The sequence below is a fragment of the Lonchura striata genome, chromosome 28 (assembly GCF_050655825.1).
Source record: "Lonchura striata isolate lonStrDom1 chromosome 28, ASM5065582v1, whole genome shotgun sequence".
NCBI lineage: Eukaryota > Metazoa > Chordata > Aves > Passeriformes > Estrildidae > Lonchura > Lonchura striata.
In genome coordinates this window covers 5970797-5990568 of record NC_140730.1, presented here as the reverse complement: position 1 = coordinate 5990568, position 19772 = coordinate 5970797, and the positions used below count along the sequence as shown (strand labels likewise).

The 19772-nt window shown below is 54.0% G+C and overlaps 1 protein-coding gene across 4 annotated transcripts in view; it reads left to right on the top strand.

Moving 5' to 3' along the window:
• Positions 1–162: 162 nt before the first annotated feature.
• CSNK1G2 (casein kinase 1 gamma 2) overlaps positions 163–19772 on the top strand; it is a 42868-nt gene continuing 23258 nt past the window's right edge. For 2 of the 4 annotated variants that reach the window (XM_021528249.4, XM_021528248.4), the window contains exon 1: positions 163–319. The gene's annotated coding sequence lies outside the window, so the exon portion shown is untranslated. Of the gene's footprint in view, positions 320–440; positions 486–730; positions 3937–19772 lie in introns of those variants that run through there. The other 2 variants (XM_085562599.1, XM_085562598.1) reach the window with 2 other exon arrangements.

The window sequence follows — 19772 nt, the reverse complement described above, 5'->3', positions numbered from 1 at the left end:
TGCCGCAAAGCCGCGCCGCCGCCTGCCGGCCGCTATTCCCGAACGCGCCCTACGCCAGCGCCGCTGCGCCGCCACCCTCGCGCCCGCTGCGCTTGCGCCGCGCTCCGCCCCGCGGCCCGTATTCACGAAGCCCGACTGCGCCGCTGGCGCGCGGGCGCGCACGGGCGCGGCGCGGCTCCTACGCCGTTGGCGCAGCGCGGGCCGTACGCCGTTGGCGCAGCGGCGGAGGGGAGGCGAGCGGGGCCGGGCCGGGGGCGCCGCCATGGGGGAGCGGCCGCGGGGCAGCGGCGCCGCCGCCCGGCGCTGAGGGACCGCCGAGGTAACGCCGGGGGAGCACCGGGGGACGGCGGGGGCCCTGCGGCCTCGGCTCCGCTCGGCCGGCACCGGGGAGGGGCGGCCGGCCCGGGCGGCGCCGCGGGCGGGGGCGGCGGGGCCGGGGCGGTGGCGGGGGGTTGAGCGGCGGGAGCGGCCCGCGGAGAGGAAGGGTCTGTGGGGGCGCCGGGGGAGGCCCCGGCTCGGCCTGGGGAGGCCGCCGGGTGGCGGGGCTGAGGGGGGCCGGTCTGGGCCGGGGGAGGGTGGGGGGCTGTGGGGGCCAGGCTGGGATCGGGGGCTGGGGGAGGCGTTGGGGTCGGGCTGGGCCGGGATCTGAGGGCCCGGGGTCGCCTCGCCCCGTCCCCTCCCGGCCGTGCCCGGTTCGTGGCCCCGGGGAAGGGGTGCGAGCCCCCCAGGCCGGTGGGCGGCGGGGATGGGGTCGGATGGACCCCGCCGAGTCCCCTCGGCCCGCCCCGGCCTCGCAGGATGCTGGCTCCTTTGTATGTGGCTTTCCTCTCTCCAGAGGCCTTGGGAAGTGTTTATTTGGGGAAAGGACCGTGCTGAACCTGGTATTTAAAACGGCTTTTTTTTCTCCAGCGAAGCGGGTGAGGATGAATGTGAGAAAAGGGAAAAGTGCCCTCCCCCTCCTGCCCCCAGCAGACAGGAGCCGACTCGAGCTGGTCTGAGGTTTGCAAATGAGGAGCAGCTCTGCCGGGCAGGCCCGTGGCTCCTGTGGCTGGCTGGCAGGAGGGAGCTGGGTCTGCATCTCGGGGAACAAACAACGGGAAGTTGTGGGGTTGGTCAGGAAGGTGCCTTTTCTTTTGTGCGCTGGGCAACATGAAGACTTGCCGTGTTTGGTGTGTTTTAAAGTTAAAAAGCAAAGTTTCACAAACCCCTTTTGAGTTGCCATGCTATCAGTCCATTCCAAAGAGTTCGAGTTATCCTGGACCCAGGTTGAAAGGTGTGTAAAACCTTTGGAAGTTGCCTCCTGAACTAATCTGTTTGTTTTCCTTCCACACAACAAGTGGTTGGAGGTGTGGAAGTGCATTCTGAGGAGTGTGTGAGTTCACCTGCCAGCCAGGCTGCCCTGTCAGGCTGCCACACATGGTGTGCCCCCATCTCCCCACGGCCAGCACACAGGTTTAAAAATTGGGCCTTATGTAACAGATTGGAGCAAACGTTTGGTGTTTGCCAGTGGTCTGACAAAAAATTGCTGCAAATTAGGGCAGGAGGCCTCCATGGGGAGCCTTTGCTGTGGCAGGATAGGCTTGGCTGCTGTGAGGAACTTGCCAAAGATTTGTTGGTTTTGTTTTAATTTGGTATGTTGCAGATAGGGACGTTGTTTGGTCAGTGTTTTATCACTCCTGAGCAGCTTTGGGGTGCTGGGAGGGTTGTGTTGCTGACTGGTCCAACACCAGCATGTTCAGGTCTGTTCAGGGAACACGAGATCTGGGGAGCCCCCATATCTGAAGGGGGCTCAGCTCCCTCAGCCTGGAGAGGTGGCTGCCCTCTTGTGCCTTAGGGTTTGATCTCCTCCTCGTTAGCTGACAGCTCTGAGGCCTTATAAATCACTTCAAAATCACTTGTGTGGCTCCTTTGCCAAAGCAGCAGCTGCTCTGCTTTGCCCCTGCATCCTCGGGGTGCAGCTGGTGGTGGTTTGCAGGGCAGACCTGGTGTCCAGCAGCTTTCCCAGGCACACTGGATGGAGCTGCGTGCCCTGCCCTTGCAGCGTGGTGTGTGTGGTGCTCTGGGTGCAGCTCCTGGGCGCAGGGAGCGGGCCCTGGCAGCTCGGCAGCTTCCTGGGCGCCGCTCTCCGGAGCAGCTTCACAGTGGCCCTCGTTTTGTATTCCATGTCAGAGCTCCTGTGCAGCCCGGGTGTTGTCAAAACTGTTAATACGGGAGTGACTCAGCGGATCAATGGGAATGACATGAGGGTTGTGCTCGTGGGCAATCACTGTTTCCTCCCGCCCTGCAGCCCCACTGGGCTGGAAGACACAACGTCTGAGAGCAGCTGCCAATAAACGTCTCTGCTGGACTGGGGCCTGGCTGTGCTCTGGAGCTGTCTCCCCCTGCCCACCCCCTCCCCGTTGTTTTCCTAGCTAGGAGGAGCTGGGATGAGCTCTGCTGGAGGAGCACTCCTGTGCTTGGCTGGTCCCCCCCAGGTTGATCTGGGGCACTGCTGCAAGGCCCAGGCCCTGTGCAAGCCAGGATGGGTAGGAAGCTGTTTATCCCTGCCTCCTGACAGGAACTGCAGCCCCACAGTCACTAAAGACTTGGTGTGAGGGGTGAGGAAGCCTCAGCAGCCCCTGATGTGCTGTGGTGGGGTGTGCAGGAGAGCTGCAGCCTCTGGGTGGGGAGGAGACCCTCCCCTCGCTCTGCAGGGCTGGCACTGTGGGGTTTGGTACCAGAGGGCAGTGGCCTGGTTTGCCCTGTGCTGCTCCTGCTGCAGTTTGAGGTGTCAAACCCTCTTCCCTTGTAGTGCTGCTGAGCAGGGACAGACTTGGGTGCCAACAGGGAGCTTCCTTCGTGTGTTTGCCTCGGCTTTTTGCTGAGAGCCTGTGGGAGCAGCTCTGCCCACAGCCCTGTAATTGGGCTCTGACTGGGCAGACGTGGCTCGTTGTGGGTGCAGTGAGAAGCTGTGAACCTGAGCCTCCTTCCTTGGCCCTGACGTGGTGTGACCTGGAGTCTGCTTCAGTCCAGCTCTACCTGTGAGCTGGGAGGACAGGGAGGGAGAGCAGGTCCCAGCAGCTCTGGGGTTCTGCTGGAGAACAAGTCATCTTCCTGTAGCTGTGTGAATAGATTTGGGGTTTTGTGAGAGGCTGTTTCTACTTCCTGCTGGCAGTTGCTGTCTCTGGTAGATATGTCGCTGTAGAGGAGCAACAGCTTTGGTTGTGAGGGAGGTAAAAAATGATTTTCTGCTGAGGCAGCTGAGTGTGGAGAATCAGGGTCCTCTGTCAGGTTCACGCCAGCTGCCCTCCTCCTCCTGAAGAATTCTAAATTCCTGGCCAGGCTGTAGCCCTGAAGCCCTTCCTGTGGGCAGCCCCTCCCTTGTATGCTACATTGATGCAATATATCTAATAACTGGCTTTGAAAAAGCAGCCTGTGCATCAGGAACTGGAGTGGCAGGACAAGGAGGAATGGCTTCCCCTGGCAGAGGGAGGGTTAGATGGATATTGGGAGGAAATTCCTGGTTGTGGCAGTGGTGAGATGCTAGCACAGATTACCCAGAGCAGCTGTGTTTGCCCTGTCCCTGGAAGTTCCAAGGCCAGGTTGGATAAAAGGAGCACCCTGGTCTAGTGCAAAGCATCCCTGCCCATGGCAGGGGATGGAACTGGATGAGCTCTAGGCTCCCTTCCAACCCAAACCATTCTGCGATTCCACTCTGAAGTCTTCCCCCTGCCTTATCTGTCCTACCCTGTGAGGTTCCTGGGTGACACCCATGGTGCTCAGAGCTGTGGCCCCCTGCTCACAGGCCCCCCAGCCCGGTGGGGGCAGGAGGGAGGGTGGTGCAGTGGCTGTAAAACCACAGGATGTCTCTGCCTTCCGCTCACCACATTCAGAGCATGGCAGCAGCAGATCAGCACCCACCCCAAGCCCTGTGTGGTGTGGGAAATGGCTCTTCAGGTAAGCGGAAACTTCTAGGTAAGGCTTTGCAGCGTGTTTCAAAATGCTACATGGGGCAAGGAGTCTCTGGTTTCATCCACCACCCTCAGTAAGGAGAGTTTGCTCCTGCAGTAGAGGAATTCAATTAGTTCTATAAAGACTTTAAATTGGCTTCTTTGGCTCCAGCGAGATGGTGGATAGGAGTTCAGTGTGTCTCCAGGAGGATCTCCCAGTGCTGTGGTGTCTGAGTTCTGCTGGGAGGTTGGTGGCAGTGGCCTTTCCAAGTGCTGCCCTGCTGACACCTGCCTTCCACTGCATCGGGCCCCTGGAACTTGAAATATTGCAGCAGAATCATCCTCACTCAGAGGAAACACTGGTCTCAAACCCTTGTGGTGACATGAAACCAGGTGCTCTCACAGTCCTGTCTGTGAAAGGCTTGCACTGAGATGGTGACATGGGGGAAGCCCAAATTCCTGCCCAGAGAGGTCCAGCTGATCTGACCCCAGGTTGGGGAAGGGTCCCTGTGCCACAGGCAGCAGAAACACACCCACTGGTGCCTGGGGATCATGCTCTGAACGTGAGCTGGGCTGTGCTGTGTGTTGTTTAGTGTCTGCAGGGCAGGGGTGGCAATAAGTTGGATGTGAGAGTGGGATTTGGGATGAGCCAGGACACTGTTGCCTTGGAAATAAGGTGCTCATTGGCCTCCCAGGGTTCTGGAGACAACTGGAGCCTGGAAGAAAGGAGCGTTAATTTTTGAATCATTCATTTTTACATGTCCACCAAGCAAAGAATTTCCTGTAGCCCTTTGTTACTTAATGTTATGTAATGCTTTTTAATGAGACAGGCCTGGCCTTTGCTTTCCCAGTGGTGAATGAGACGGTTGGCAGGTGATGCACCAGCTTTGTCACCCTGAGAGAGATGTTCTTAAGTTAATAAACAGGGCTTAAGGTTGAGCTTGAACTTGGATTTTGTGCAGCTTTCCTTTGGAAGAGCTTTGCAGCTGAGCAGTTTGTGCAGCAGGAGTGGTGCTGGGAGGGGTGTGGGGGTTCCCTGGGAGCACAGCCAAGTCTCTGGGGGTTTATTAATCTTCCCAGGCTGGGGGCTGCAGAGTCTTGCTAAGAGGGGCTGCTTGGGTGTGGGTGGCTGAACGATGGGCTCAAAAAGGTCAGTGGAAATCTTATTTAAACCCCAACAGAGCTGTGTTTGTGCTACAAAAGCTCCATTTTTGCAGACTCTGTCCTTGCCCAGTGTTTTCAGGTAAAAAAATCCTGCTGCTTTTGAGGTAGCACCGAGGTAGAAACAACAAAGCAAAAACCCCTTTCTCTTATCCTTTTTTTAGCAGGGACTGTTGGCAGTGATGAAGTTTATACTCTGCTTGGTTTCCCTGGTTTGATGTGGGGAGAGGATGGTGCTTTCCAGCAACTTCTGTGCCGTGTGTGTGTGGGCGAGGGGCAAGCTGAGGCTTTTCTGGAATCCCCTCGCCCCCAGCTCTGCCGATGCCTCTCATCCCAAAGGCGATGCTGGTTTGAGTCAAGTCTGGCTTTGGTGCTGCCAAGTACAGGGAATATTAAGGAAGGACTCGGGTGCTGGGAGCTGAGGTGGGATCCATCCCTGTGCTGGAAGGGACTGCTCGGAGCCAGGAGCTGAGGAGCTGCAGTTGGTTCTGGCAGTGCAGGGTCAGTGTGCTGTGGGATGAGGAGGTGTTGGTGCTGACAGGTACAGGCTGGTCTCTGCCTTGAGCCTTGGGAATTCCTGCTCAAACTTGCTGGAGCTCGTCCCTCCATGGGCTTTGGTGGCTGGGGAGGGAATAGGAAGTGCTGGGAGCGTTAACATTTCCTCCAGGGTGACTTTTAAACCCACACTTTTCAGAGAGGTGTCTGCCCCATCAGGAGATCTCACTGAGAGGGTGTCCGAGCCCCTAGCAGATTCCCCACCTTGAAGTACTATCGTAAGTGTCTTGGGAAGGTATTAGAGAGGAATTCCAGCATAGCAGACTGTCAGAACTCTCCATCTCCCACAGCAATGGAGGAAGTTGCCAGGGAGCAGCTCTCCACTGCTGAGTCCCTCTCCTGCCTCCCAGGTCTGCTCAGAGTGGGCAGAGCTGGACAAGGTGCTCCTGGGCTTACAGGGTCCACAGGAGAGCAAAAGGGAAGCTCATTTAACACACCCCATGCTGAATTTAGTAGGATATAACCCTGCAGAACAAACCCTGCGAGTGTGAGTTGGTGTGTACCACATCTGTGCCGTGTAACCTTTCTCAGGCTATCTGCTGAGGTGCTTTCTGGAGAAGCAGTGGGCAGACCCCTGGTGTTGAAGGAGACTCTGGTTTGGGGTGAATTTGGCAGGGACTCTTTGGGACCTGCCTGCAATGAGGGTGATGGAACAGCCCCTCTGCTTAGGCTTGGATCATCAGCAGCATCTGGACATCACAGAGCTGCTCTGGAGTGCAACAAACCTGGCTCTGCAGGGCTCTGGCTGCAGAGTCACGACAGCACCTCTGCTCCCCTGATCCATGTGGAAAGTGCCTCTGATATCCCAGGACCTGAGTGCTGCCAGGCTTCCGATGTACTGACCTCAGTGCAGGTTTCTTTTTCCTCCTCACCCTTCCCTCTCCCTTTTACTGTGCTGCCGTCTCCGAGTGCTCTCTTGCCTTACTGGGATGTTTTCTTACAAGAGCCAGCACGTCTGTCGGGGGCTGGGCTGCGTGCAGAGCAGGAACAGCCTGGAGCATCCTCTGCACGGAGGAGCTGGGCATGGCTGGATGGAGAGGTGGGCACCTTTGGGAATGCTGGTGGTGCAGCCAGAGGCAGAGAGCACAAGGTGTGCAAATGCCCTGGACGGCACTCATGGTTCCCAGCAGGTCTCCTCCAGTGTCTCTCTGAGGATATATAATCACAGACCTGGAAATGAGACTCAGACTGGTCCTGTGCCCAGTGCAGAGGATGCACTGCAGCAGCCTTGGCTGGGTGACAGCAGACACCCGAGGTGTGAGAAAGCACGAGCAGGGACAGTTCCCACTGCTGGTTGTGGTCCTGGCAGGGGGCTTGCAGAGCCTGAAATCTGACTTCTCCCAGGAGAAGAGTGTAACGCTCAGTGCTTTCCTCCTATTTTTGTTCAGAGCCAGGAATCAAAGTCCAGAGCGGTGCTTCTCCAGCCAGAATCATTGAAAGGCACTTGTTGTTGTTTTAGGGCCAATATTTAACTTGTGCCTTCCATGAGGAATGCCTGTTAGACTCCAAATATTTGCCTTAAGGAAGAAGTTTGAGGAAAGAATGTCCAGTGCTGGCGGGGAAGCAGGAGGGATTCAGGAAATGAGTTTAAGTCTGTGCATGTCCAGGTGTGTGTGGCACAGCCTGTGTTCCCTCTGGCACGGCCCTGGCAGGTAGGAGGCAGCTCTGGCTGAGCCGCAGTGTGGAATGGCTGGGAGGAAATGTTTGTGTGCTCCAGCGCTGGAGCACAGGGTGTGTCTGCTCCCTCAGCCCCAGTCCTGCGCTGCCAAGGGGATTTAAAGGCACAGGCTGGGAGCTGCTCTCCACCTGGGGCTGGTGTGGGCAGCTGGGCTGAACTTCCTGATAAAAGCAGCTTATCAGAAAAGAAATGCTCTGCTGGTTTTGCTTTCACTGTGGTCTGTGGTGGCAAGGGTTTATTAGTGGTGAAATCCTCTGCAGTGGATCCTGCTAATGGCAGAATTTCCCATTCCCTGGGCTGGCTTGGTGAGGTGCTCGTGGCTTCTCCTCACCTTTCAGTGGGATCCTGCACCTTTCTGTGTGATCCTTCTTGCAGGGTGTCCCAAACAACCAGGTAAAGCCGGGTCAGTGCTGAGCTTGTCCAGTGTTTCTGGGAGAGCAGCTGAATGGGGCTGTGTGCTGCTGGATGTCAGAATTCAGGTCAGGGTTTGGTGGCATCTCAGGCTGCTTGGGCTGGTTGTGATGTGTGAGGACACAGTGACTGAGGGCAGCCTGATCCTCTTCGCAGTCTCTCTCTGCACACAGGGCAGGTGAGGAATTCTGGGTCTGCTTGGGAAGTTTGGGCTTCCTTAGCTCCATGGTAACCCTCTGCCCTGACTTGTCGTGCTTTGTGCTGTTGCTTGGATGGTTTTGGCTGGGTTTGACTGTTTTACTCCTGGATACAGAGAAAACATGTTTCCTCTTGAAGCCAAATCAAAGGCATGTGAGGCTTTTTGCAAGGGGAAGGCTTTGCCTGGGCTCTGTGGCCAGAGCTCAGCACAGCTCTGAAAGGTTGGGAACTTCTTCATGCCAGTGTGGCAAAGGGCTTGCAAGCAGCCCTTGGGCCCAGCCTGAAGCTGTGCTAAGGAGAGCCAAGCCCAGCCAGAGCATGGCTCTAGCTCTTAGTCACAGCTTTGGTGCTGGGGAAGCAAAGAGGAGTGAGAGCCCTATCCAACTTGGAGGATAGTGGGATACTGGGCAGCTGTGGGAAGTCTTGGTCTCTTTCCATAATGAGAGTTGATGGGTTTAGGCCCACAAATTGGCCGCCTAAGGAATGAGGGAGCTAGGGTAGCTGTATCCTGTCTGCAGGGGTTGAGAGAGGTAATGTAGACTCAAAAAAAAAAAAAAAAAAAAGCAGAATTTGGGGTTTGGGTGGAAGTATGTACTAGAGAAGGGTGAACGTGTGTTGGCTGGGATTTCTGGGACAAACCAGAGAAGTGAGAGCCCAGAAATGAGGGAGAAAGGACAGTCTGTTCATGCAAATAATGTTCCAGGTATTAATAGCAGCAAGATGAAATGGGTCCTCCTGGGGGTGTATCCTATATATTCCTTCATTGGAACGATCCCTCTGATTGTATAGATTAAGCCCTTTGTGTGTAGGGTTGAAAGAAGCAGGTAAGGGGAAGGGAGGAACCAGCAAGGTTGCACTGGATGTAGCTGTCTGAGAGAGCCTTTGGGATGAACCCCTTGAAAGATTTCTTTCCCAGTGCACAGCACCACCTCTTCAGCTGCAATCAGTCCTGTGCTCTTCCTGTTTCAGTCCTGGCCTTCTCATCCCCTGCAAAATACACAGGTGGGGGGTGAGGGAAGATGAGAAAAAAACCTTTGGAATGTGCCTTTCTGCTGTGGAGGTTGGTGCAAACCAGACCAAATCCTTAATCCACAAAGCTGTCCTAATGCTTAATAAAGGGTTGTGAGGCTGATCCTCTGTGTGAGGGATGGAGGAGTGAAAAGAACCTGCACAGCCTGTGGTGTGACCAGCAATGGCATGTCCGTCTTTGGACCCTGTTTTGAAATGTATCCCTCCCTGCAAGCCAGCAGACCGGGGTGCTTGCTGGGCCTTAGGAATTTGTCCCAGTTAGTCTCCAGTAATCTGGGAATCTCTGTTCTCTATCCTCTTTTTTTTCTCTGAGATCACAGATACTTCCATGCTCATCTGTGAAATAAGGAGGTCACTTCCATACCTTTGAGAGGTTGCAAGGAGAGCTGTAATGGATTGAGGTGCTGATGGTCCTGTAGTAGAGCGGGTGGGAGGATGAACGCCTCGTGGATCACTCACTGCTTCCCTGAAGATGCTGCTGGCTCTTGCAGGGAAGCTGATGGATGTTGTCATGCCACAGAGCATCCCTCTGCCCCAGTTATTCCCCAGGAAAGATTAATTGCATGATGCTACTCTTTCTTCCTCGTGGTCTGGGCTGTGGGTCCTGCCTGTGGCCCTGGAATGCTGTCCCTGCTGGGTGATTGTCCCTGCTGGGGAGCAGAGCTGGGAGCCAGGGCAGCAGCAAGTCAGCTCCTGCTCCTCTGCAGCAGGGAAGTGGTTTTGGTGTCTCAGCACACAGAATTTGACAGTTCTTTGGGGAGAGGTTTCCCATTCATCCCCACTGGATGCTTACCCTTCCCTTCCCCTCTTGTGCCCCCTAAATCTGTATGGTTTGGCAATCATTTGTGGGGAAATGTGTAGGGCTTGGAGCAGTCTCAGGAAGAAAGCAGTGGGAAAAATGTGGGACAGCTCAGCTTGGCAGAGCTGCAGCTCTGCCACCCAGAAATGGAAACAGCCCTTGTCACCAGTGGGAATGACATCCCTTCCGCCCACCCTGCTCTGGGACTCTCCAGGACAAGGGACCTGCTCTGGAGCAAAGGGACTGGGACAGAGCTGAGCTGGTGGTGCTCCCCCTTTCTGTGTGCCTTAGGAGAGGTGGGGAAGTTGTGATTAACTGTAGTTTGCTGATTGAAGGGATAACTGGATCCAGGCATCTTTTTTTTTTTTCCTGTCTTGCCTTGCAAAAGGCCACCCCAGATCTGCCAGTGCAGCTGCTTCCTAACCTGGTTCTGTCAAGAGGATATGGGTTAAGGGAAAAAAAAAATCCTACAATTAAAAGTGTTTCTGCCAACCCAGATCCTGCTGACAGAAAAGGGGTTGGGAGTGCTACGCATGACAGGAGGCCGAGCAGATCTGTGCAGAGTGACAGTCCCCAGATGGCTGAGGAGCAGGGAACCCTGCTGGCACACACAGCTCAGGCCTTTGGCAGCCAGGCTGGAATTGTTCCGAATCCATTGAGTTGGACTCTTTGTGGGTCTGTTTCCCCCTTGAAAACTGTAGCTGGTGTGTGCATGGCTCATTAAAAACAGCTTCCAGAGTACTCAGCTCGCCCCTTGCCCCCATTCCTTGTGGGATGAGTAGCTATCCCACATCTTGGAGGTGGGAGATGAAACTGTGGTTTTCATTCCTCCAGTGCTGCGTGTTGTCTTTGCCTCTTCCTCCCCTGGTCCCAGGCAGGGCTGCTGCTTGAGGTACTGGGCAAACCTGTGTCACAGCTCTTGCCCATGGGAAGTGATCACAGAATCCCAGAATCATTTAGGCTGGAAAAGACCCCCAAGATCGAATCCAGCCTATGACCGATCCCCACATTGTCACTCAGCCCAGAGCACTGAGTGCCATGTCCAGTCTTTCCTCAAACACCATCTCCCTGACAGCCCCTTGCAATGTTTAACAACTCTTTTTAAGAAGAAATTCCTCCTGATATCCAGCCTGTTTTGATGAAGGTGACAGGTTCTCTGGTTTCTCAAAGCCACCCAGGTGAGCTTTGGCTCTTCTGTCAGGAGTTGGTTGCTTTGCCACACAGCATTCCTAGCTCCTCACTGGGGCTGCTTGGAGCTGCTAGACTGATGGGTGGCACCTTCTTCTGGCTGAGCTTTTGGATGCTCCCAGTGCCTCCCTGGCTCTTCACTTGGTTCTCTGGAGGGCACAGAACAGCTCACCCTCCCAGGCTGTTGCATGGGGTGTCCCTCCTTTCCCACACCTCTGTGGTGACAGCCCTGGCGTGGCAGAGCTGGGTGGTGTCCATCTATCCCCTGGCAGGAGGACAGACACTCTGAAGAGGTTGCCTGGGGTGGCACAGATCAGGAGAAGGAGGAGGAGGGAATTGCTGGCTGCAGGTTATCTGTTCCGTCCACCTCCTGGAAATGTGAACCAGGAAACAAATCTGAAACCAATCTGGCAATCTCCAGGTCAGGCCTCTGACCCACTCCTGGGGACATGCCGGGTCACTGCCCTGTGCCAGCTCACCACTGTGTGCCAGGTTACTGCCCTGCCTGGAGCAGACACCTGTGGTCAGGGCCACCATCCCTGCAGCTGGCCTTAGAGGGCACAGCAGCCTTTGGAAACTGGGCTTTTCTGCCTCTTCTGCTACTGCTTTCTGTGTGACATGTGACAGTGTTGTGCCTCAGTTCCCTCTACTGTAATGACACTTCTTGGTGACCTACTCTGAGCCAGCTGTTACAAGGAGCAGCATAAGAGCTGGGGGAGCTTTGGTCTGGAAAGCCCCTGGAGCCTGTGAGGAGGGACATCGGAAAGATAAGATGGCTAATGCTGCTGCTTGGATTGTTTCCCAGCCTGCTGGGAGAGAAGGAGGTGTGTGTCCAGCCCCAGGAGCCATATGGTGTGGATGCCAACACAGGAGAGCAAATGGGGTCTCTTCTGGCATGTCCCACCTTGTGTATCATGTAAAGAATTTGCAATGGCAGCATCCACACCTGATGTCATCTGCTCTCCCTGGTGGCCTGGACTCTCCAGGAGCAAGAGGGGGTTTTCTCATGCATGGCTGCTTAGAAAGCTGTGGTTCAGATATGACCAGGCAATCTGCTGTGGCCATGCAGCAGCTGGGCAGTGGGGATGTCCTGCCCTCCAGAGATGGTGGTTTCCAGAAGAGTGAACGTCACCTGTGTCCCTGGCACAGAAATTGTGAGGCTGGTGCACTGTGCTGATTGTATCCCTCAGATTCCTTGTCTCGCCTGGTGTGTTGGAATTCCCCTCCTCCCTGTGCCTTGCACACAAGGATGCTGTGCAGACAGAGTGGAGGGAGTGGTTTTGCTCATTCTGTGCTCATTAGAGGCTGCAGGGAAGGGAAATGGAACCACTTCTAGCTCTGCTAAATTTTGATTTCCCACTCCCTGGAAGCTGGGAGCGAGCTGGGATACCCTGAGCTGCTCAGTGGTGTTCAGCCTTTTGTGCTGTGGGGAGGCCTGTGGTGTGAGTCAGGGCAGCAGTCTGTTCCCTTGGCCTGCTCCTGAGGTTATTTAGGAGCTGATCCAAGGCTGTGAGGGGGAACAAGTCCCGAGTGTGTCACTGTGGTGTCCCACTCCATGGAGAGGAGAGTGCCAGGCTTACCTGTGCTGGTTTTCAGTTGAGTTCCTCTGTGGGGAGGAAATCTTTTCCAGGTGAATGAAAGGTTTTCAGACCCAGCTTAAGCTTGGAGGAGGAAGGGAAGGGAGACACATGCATCCAGAAATTTGCTTTAGTTATGGGAGAGGTGTTGGGAAATGTCTCTTATACTTCGGAGAACAAATGTTGATCCTGTCACCCTGCCTTCCACTGATCTTTTGCAATGCCAGAAGGAGCACATACAGATTTGAGGCTGTGGGATCTCTGAGGACATCCTTGAATGGGTCATATTCTTCCTCTGCTCTTGCATGTCTCCCACCAGTTGACAGTGCTTGGGTGGCCCATCTCCCGTGTCCTCCCTGCTGCTGCTCCTGGCCCGTGGGATGCTGGCGTGGTTCCCACTCTGGAAGCAGAGCTGTCCCACGAGGAGCTCTCCACGGTGTGTGGGGGACATCCCACCCCACCATGTGCTCAGACCCTCTGACTCACACATGCCAAAACGGCTGTGGAGGCTCCTCTGGAGGCTTATCCTGCTGTGACAAGGTTGGATCATCCCGTGGGCAGTGTCCCCCTCCAGAGATGCCACAACACCAGCAGGGTGGCTCCCAGAGGAGAGGGGTGGCTGGGAGGCAGGGCTGGCTGGGGAGAGCAGTGCTTCTCCAGAGAGTCCATGGGACAGAGAAGGCCATACCTCACGGTGTTTGGGGCTGCAGGAGTCCCCTTCCTCACTGTCTGAGAGCTGCTCTCAGCTTTCCCATGCATGGGAGTTGATAAAGGAGCTGATAAAGCTGTGTCAGCAGGGAGCTGTTGTGTCATGGACTGCTGCAGTGATGGCTGAGGGTCCAGGGATGCCTGCCACAGGTAGGGACTCGTCTGTAGCTTGTGGCAAGGGGTGACAATGGCCCTGCAGCCCCTCCTGGGGCATTCTCTTCTGTGTGAATGGCTGCTGTCATGTCCTGCCTCAGTTTCTGTCCCCAGGGGCCTGTGGTTGCATAAAGGAGGAACCTTTTGCTGTCAGCCTTCTCAGTGGGTTGTAGTGGAGAGTGTGGATCCTGCTGCTTTCAGTGCAGTGGAGAGAAGCAATGGCACCATACACAGCAGTGTGTGTGTGATGGGGCTTTGTGATGGACTGGCCTTGTGGTGGTGGTTGGGCTGTCCCAGAGCAGGGAGAGCAGGACACCTTCCCATCCCCCTGCTTTGGTGGGAAGAACTCATTTCATGGGCTGGGATTCGGAGATCTCTGCTAGTTCACTGTTTCAACCATCTCACTTGGCACTAATGTTTAAATACATGTGTGTGCTCTTGTGTATTACTGAAAATTCAGCAGAGGGAGAGAAGACCCTGATGTTTAGCAACAAGCAGTGCAGAGTGGCCTGGATACCAGGCTGGGAAATAAGCCCATCCCAGTGTGTTTGGAAGTGGATGTCGACTTGCTAAGGCCCCTCCTGCCCTGGTGAGGTGTGTCAGCAGTGCCAGCTCTGTGCTGTTCTCCATGCATCCCTGTGCCCACTGGCCCCAGGAGATGCTGATCAGGTGGGCTCAGGATCAGTTCTTGGATGGGCACATTGTGGCCTCCCAGCTGCTGCAGCATTCCCCTCTGTGCTTTGCTGGCCTGTTCAGAGCCAGAGGCATGTTCCTCTGATGTTTCCTCCTGCTGCTGCCTGCATTTGTACCTGCTGTTCCTCTGGGCGTGCTGTCAAATCCTCCTGCAGCAGGTTGTCCCTAATCCTTGTCCTTCAGCTGGGCATGTCCTGCAGGACATGCCTGGAGCTCTCTGGAGCCAGGGCAGCTCTCAGCTGTGTGGCCATGGCTGCAAAGGAAAGGTGCAGCACATCTCTGGCTGCAGTGGAGGTGGGGAGAGAGCCTTCCCCTGTTCTCCCTGGGAAACTGATGGCAGCTCTTCTTGCACATCCATTCCCGAGCATGCTGCTGGAAGTGCATTAAGATCCCTTATCAAGGGAAAGGTGAGCAGCACTTCATCTTGTTTTTATAAAAAGTGATGGCTTTTGAGGGCGTGGGAGTATTCAGGGACAGGGCTGGGGAAGTAGCTTGCTGGTAGAGATGGTCTTAACCTTATTTCAGGCTACAGCAGCGCAGGAGGAGGTGTTCCAGCCTCAGATGGAAATGGAAGCTGTTGCTCCCAGCTGCTGGGTGAAAATTATCTATTTGTCTAGAAGCCTGTTTTTTCCCACTGCCTGGTGACTGTGAAGCAGGCTGCAAGCTCTTGGGAGGGGAGGAGGTGGAAGGAGAACTTGCCTGCTCAGAAACCTGACATCTGAACGATGAGAGCTTTCTTGCCTGGTCCTTGTGGCCCAGCACAGCGCCTGTCATGGCCAGACTGGCAATGTGTTGGTGATGAATTTGTGTGTTTGTGACACACATAGGATCATCCCTTTCACAGAAAGGCTTTGCAAGGGAGTGTTAGAGTTGCCACCTGAATCCAAAGCTAAATCTGCTCTAGAAGCTTCTGTGGAGCTGGGGATGGAGAGGGCTCAGTGATGCCTGTTCCAGCTGTGCTTGTGCAGTTCCCATTCCTTTTCAGCCAGCTGCCCTTGGGCAGGATCCCCATGGTCCTGCAGGACAGGCAGACACTTGGATCTGTCCTTGTTGCACCTCCCAGGGAAGTAAAAGGGTACCTGAGCTGCCAAGACTTTTTTTTTCCCACAGCATCCATCCACTGGCAGAAGTTGAGGTACAGGATAGGGCTGCCTTCCCTGAAGTGCTGTGGGCTCTGTGCTCAGCAGCTGTGTGAGCAGCACCTCTCCTTGGGCTTCTCTGTTTCCCAGGGTGAACACACAGAGATGTGACTCAGATTTGGGATACAAAGAGTGCTTTGGACATCTGCTTGCAGGCAAAGCCTGTTTTGCAGAGAGTTACCAGGCATGAAAGCAAAGCTCAGGTTTTGCAGGAGGTGAGCACTGGAGACCTGCCCTTTCCCAGTGTGTCAGTCAGATCTGCCTGGGTTGTTCTGCTCTGAAACTTCTCAGATTTGGTGTCAGTGGAGTAGCTGAGTTTTGGGCTTTATGCTCTGGGCATGAGTGGATTAAAAGCAATGTTGAGTCTTGACTAGAAAGGAAATCTTTGCTGGCTCCTTCCCAAGGTGAGCACGCTTGTGATAATGAGTCTGTGCAAGAACTGGGCAGGACGGGACTGGCTGGAAAATGTAAACATAAATGTATGGATGGGGGAGCAGGAGAAGCGGAAGCCGTGGGACTGGTAAACACCTTTTTGCTGGCCAACTGCTGTGGACTCCTGGAAGGCAGCTGGTTCCTCTCTGCAGCTCGGTTTTCCAGCAGCAGCATGGATTTAATCAGTATCCGGTGTGTCCCTGGAGCTCGCAGCGTTGGGGGTGCATTGTCTCATTTAAATGGAAGTCCCTGTGGCAGAGCCGCCAGACCTGGCACGGGGGTGGGGGCTGAGGGCTGAGACCACTGGGCTGAGTCAGTGGCTGTGTGGGGAATGCCTGAGTGGGCCCAGCTCCTGCCATGGCCAGCGGGGCTCAAGGGAAACGTCACGTCCTGGCCGGGGTGGCTGCGCGTGTCCCGCGGAAACGCCGGAGCAGATGGCAAGGCACGAAGCACTGGGAGCTGGACTCTGCTCTCCTTTTAAGGTCTCCCAGCCAGAGACTTGGCTTTGTCCACAGTGAACTTCCTTTCTTCCAGTGCTACAAACTCTAGCTTAGTAAAACCGAAACCGGTTTGACATCCTAATTGGCCTTTTCTGCGTTGGACTGGTGAGAGATTCTGCAGAACTGCTGTGCGGGCAGAAAGCAAACCTGTGCCTTTGTTGTTCAGAGGGAGGTTTCCTGCTCTGGTTACCTGCCTACTACCTGGGCCCTTCCTCTTATGGGAAGAGCAAAGCAAGTTGCAGTTCCCCAGACAGAAATTGTTCGGTGTGAGCAGGGACAGCAGAGTGACGCTGCCACAAGCACTGGGGCAGTGGGCTGGAGCTGGGTCATTTCTTTGTCTTGACATCTTCCAGCTCCATGCCTAAGCTTTTCCTGGTCCAGCAGCCCCGAGAATGGCTGTTACTGGTCATGGAGAAGGGATGCTGGAGCAGAAGGTGATGGTAATATCCCAGAGGCATCATGGCAGGGCTGGATGAGAAGGTGGGAACCAGGTACCAATTGCTCCCTGACTCCTTCCTGAAACCAGGGGTTTTGTATCCCACCACCTGCAGTGCTTTGGTGTTCCTCCTGTTTCCATGCAGTGATCCCACATGGGGACAATGGGAATGGGTCTCAAGATGGGCATGGCCAGGAACTTGGGCTTCATTGGGCACAGTCACGTTAGAAAAGGTGTAAGTCAAAATGCAGGCCCTTTGTGGGGTCTGTAAAGTCAACCAAAAAGCTGCTTCCTTTCAGGTAGTTTCTTACAGAGCTTCAGTGTGTTTTCTGGTTATCAGTTCTGCAGCTGGAAGTTTAAATTTGTGCCTGATGAACCCAAAAGGGTGAATCAACTCTTTTGAGCACTTGGTTCGTGGATGGGTTTGTCTGTCTTGGGCTGTGTTTGTTATTTCCAGAGTAGTTTTCAGATCTGGTCTTATTTTAGCCTGTGTGTATTTACTGTTATTATTTTTCCTAGAGAAGTATTTTCAGCTTTTTGCTTGGTTCCTGTGCTGCTGCTGAAATTTCCAGCATGGTATTTCCAGCTCCTTGGTGGAGCACAGTTTAATATTTTCCATTCAGGTGTAGCTGCTTTGGATGAGGATCCAAGGAAATGAGTGAAATTGTGCATTGGGCTGGGAGTGAATTGGCAGCTCATAGGAGTGGAGGCGCTTCATGAAGCTTTTTTTGTGGCTGCTAAGAGATTCAGAAGTGCCCTCACTCTGCAGGCTGGTTTCAAAAACATGAAGATCTGGGTTGTTCTGAGTTTGGATGTTGCATATCTGAGTTCTGCATTGGGACTGTCCAAAGCACATTGATTTCTTTCTTCTCATATGTGCAGCGAGCAAATGTTCATCAAACAGTCCCACTCCTGTTGGTTGAAGAGGAGCCTGGTCCCTCCTCAGATATTTTTGGGTGCAAAATGACTCCTGCTGACCTGCTGCTGGAAAGCTGACACTGCACACATACTGCTGCCAGGCAGGGATTCTCCTCATCCACCCTGAGCTGGGGTGTGAGCAGTGAGAGTTTGGGGTGAAGTTCTCCAGCTGCTGCTCCAGGGGTGCTCTGACACGTGGCTTGTGCAGCCCTTCCGTGCTCATCTTGAGAGGAGGAAATTTTTTGGGTTAGGATCTCACTGGTGTAGGGAATTCACACCAGCTCTTGAGTGGTGCCTTGTGGTTCTGTTGGAAACTGAAAACTCTGCTACTGGTGGTCTGCCCCCATCTTCTACTTCCTTTTTAATTCTGTTGTGTTTGGAGAACAGTTTCGGTTTTGCTTCCACTCCCTTGAGGAGCCCTTGCACAGGGGGACACTGTGCTTGCTCCAGGTCCGTGGGCACACCCAGCTCATGGGCTGCACCAGCCTGGGAAGCTTGGCCTGGAGTTTGAGGAACAGCTGAGATTTTGCTTTTAAGGCAGCCTGACGGGTTTGTATGTCACCTGGTGTCCTTCAGAGATTTCTGTGAAACCACACACAAGTCGTTACTGGTGTGTTGTGAGAATCTGTTTGTGGGGGAGACTCCGAGGTGGGAACCGTAACCTCCCTTCAACATAAGCATTTCCCTGCTGCCTTGTTGAAACTCTGCTCTCCTCATTGTTACAGAGGGAATGATGTGGCACAAACATTTAAAAAAATACTGACAATTCAGAGCAATCCATTAAAATCCATATTTGGGTTCAGAGGCTGAGAGGAAATAACTTTGAAACAATTTGGAGCTTGATATGTTGTAGGTTGTTTCAAATAACTTTGAAACAATTTGGAACTTGATATGTTGTAGGTTTAGAGCTGACCAGAGTTCACAGTGTCGTAAAAATCTCCTGGGGAAGGGAATAGCCAGTAACAAGAGAACATTTCTAATTTAGAGAAAAGTTTAATAGACATGAGAGCTGAAAAAGGAAGCCAGAAAGAAAAATCCATCTTATTCACTGCACAGATAACTCTAGGGAAAAAAAAACAAATGCTTTATTATTTTTTGAATTATTTTTAATGACTTTTTTTCATCCTGGTGGTTTTGTGCCTTGAATGTTTTTATGAACGTGGCTGAGAGCCATAGATGGATAGCTGGGTGAAACCCTGAGGTGTTGGGGCTGACTAATGGCCTGTGCTGGGAGCAGGGCAGCACCTGCACGTGGTAACTTCTGACAGGCTCAGCACGTTCCTGCCTCCTTGGCTGAAGTAATTTCTGTTTGTTCTGTGTTAGCAGTGCAGCTGGAGGTGATGGTGTGTCTGCCTGTTTGCTCTCCAGAGTGGATTTATGTTTTTAATTCTGGTGCTGGGTGCGTTGTTGGCTGTGTCAATCCCTGGGGCCATGCAAGGGGAGGGCCAGATCCTGCTGTGGGGCACTGGCTGGGCTGGAGGTGCCAGGAGTGCCCTGTGCCCACTGCTCTGGGAGCTGGGTGTGAGCCTCTCTCCTCGCTGTGTTCTCACTAAAGAGCTGGGAAGCCAGGAAGGGAGGAGAGGTTTAGAACAAGGATGCTGGGATCATGTTGGATTAAAAGCTTTGCTGCCACAGTTCAGGGTTTTTGTGGGTTGGTTGTTTCTGTTTTTTTTTTTTTTTTTGCCTCTGAACATTAGAAGAAATTCTGGTAGAAACATTAGCCTTAGCTTTATTCTTGTCTTCTTTTAAAGAAAGAATCTAGATGGGGGGAAAAAAGCATGTTTTGGACAAACTGCCCACAGATTTCTTAATTGTTAATATTGGGGCACTGGTATGAAACCCTGCTGGTTTTTTTGCTGAGAGGGAAAGCAGCCAGCACTGTCAGTGCTTCAGACACTCCCGGTGCAGTGGCAGTGGTGACAGAGCTGTGTCTGCCATGTCATCGGTGACTCAGCCTGGTGGCACCGCAGGGATGAGCCTGGTCTGTGTTTGGGGGATGAGGGACACAGCAGGGTCAGGGAGGTGGGCTGGGGGCTGCTGTGGGGACCCAAACAGTGGATTTGTGACCTTTGGGTATTGCCCAGCCCGTGTGCAGGCAGCAGCAGCACAGGTGGGGTGGGTGGGTTTCACAGGATGATGTTCCTGTCTGGTGGAACAGTTCCTTCAGTTTTGGGTTCTGTCTCTGCAGATGCTTCGAAGCAGGCAGGGGGGCTTGCTGAGCTCTCAGCACCATTCAAAAGCTGAAAACCAGCCAGACATCTCTCCAGG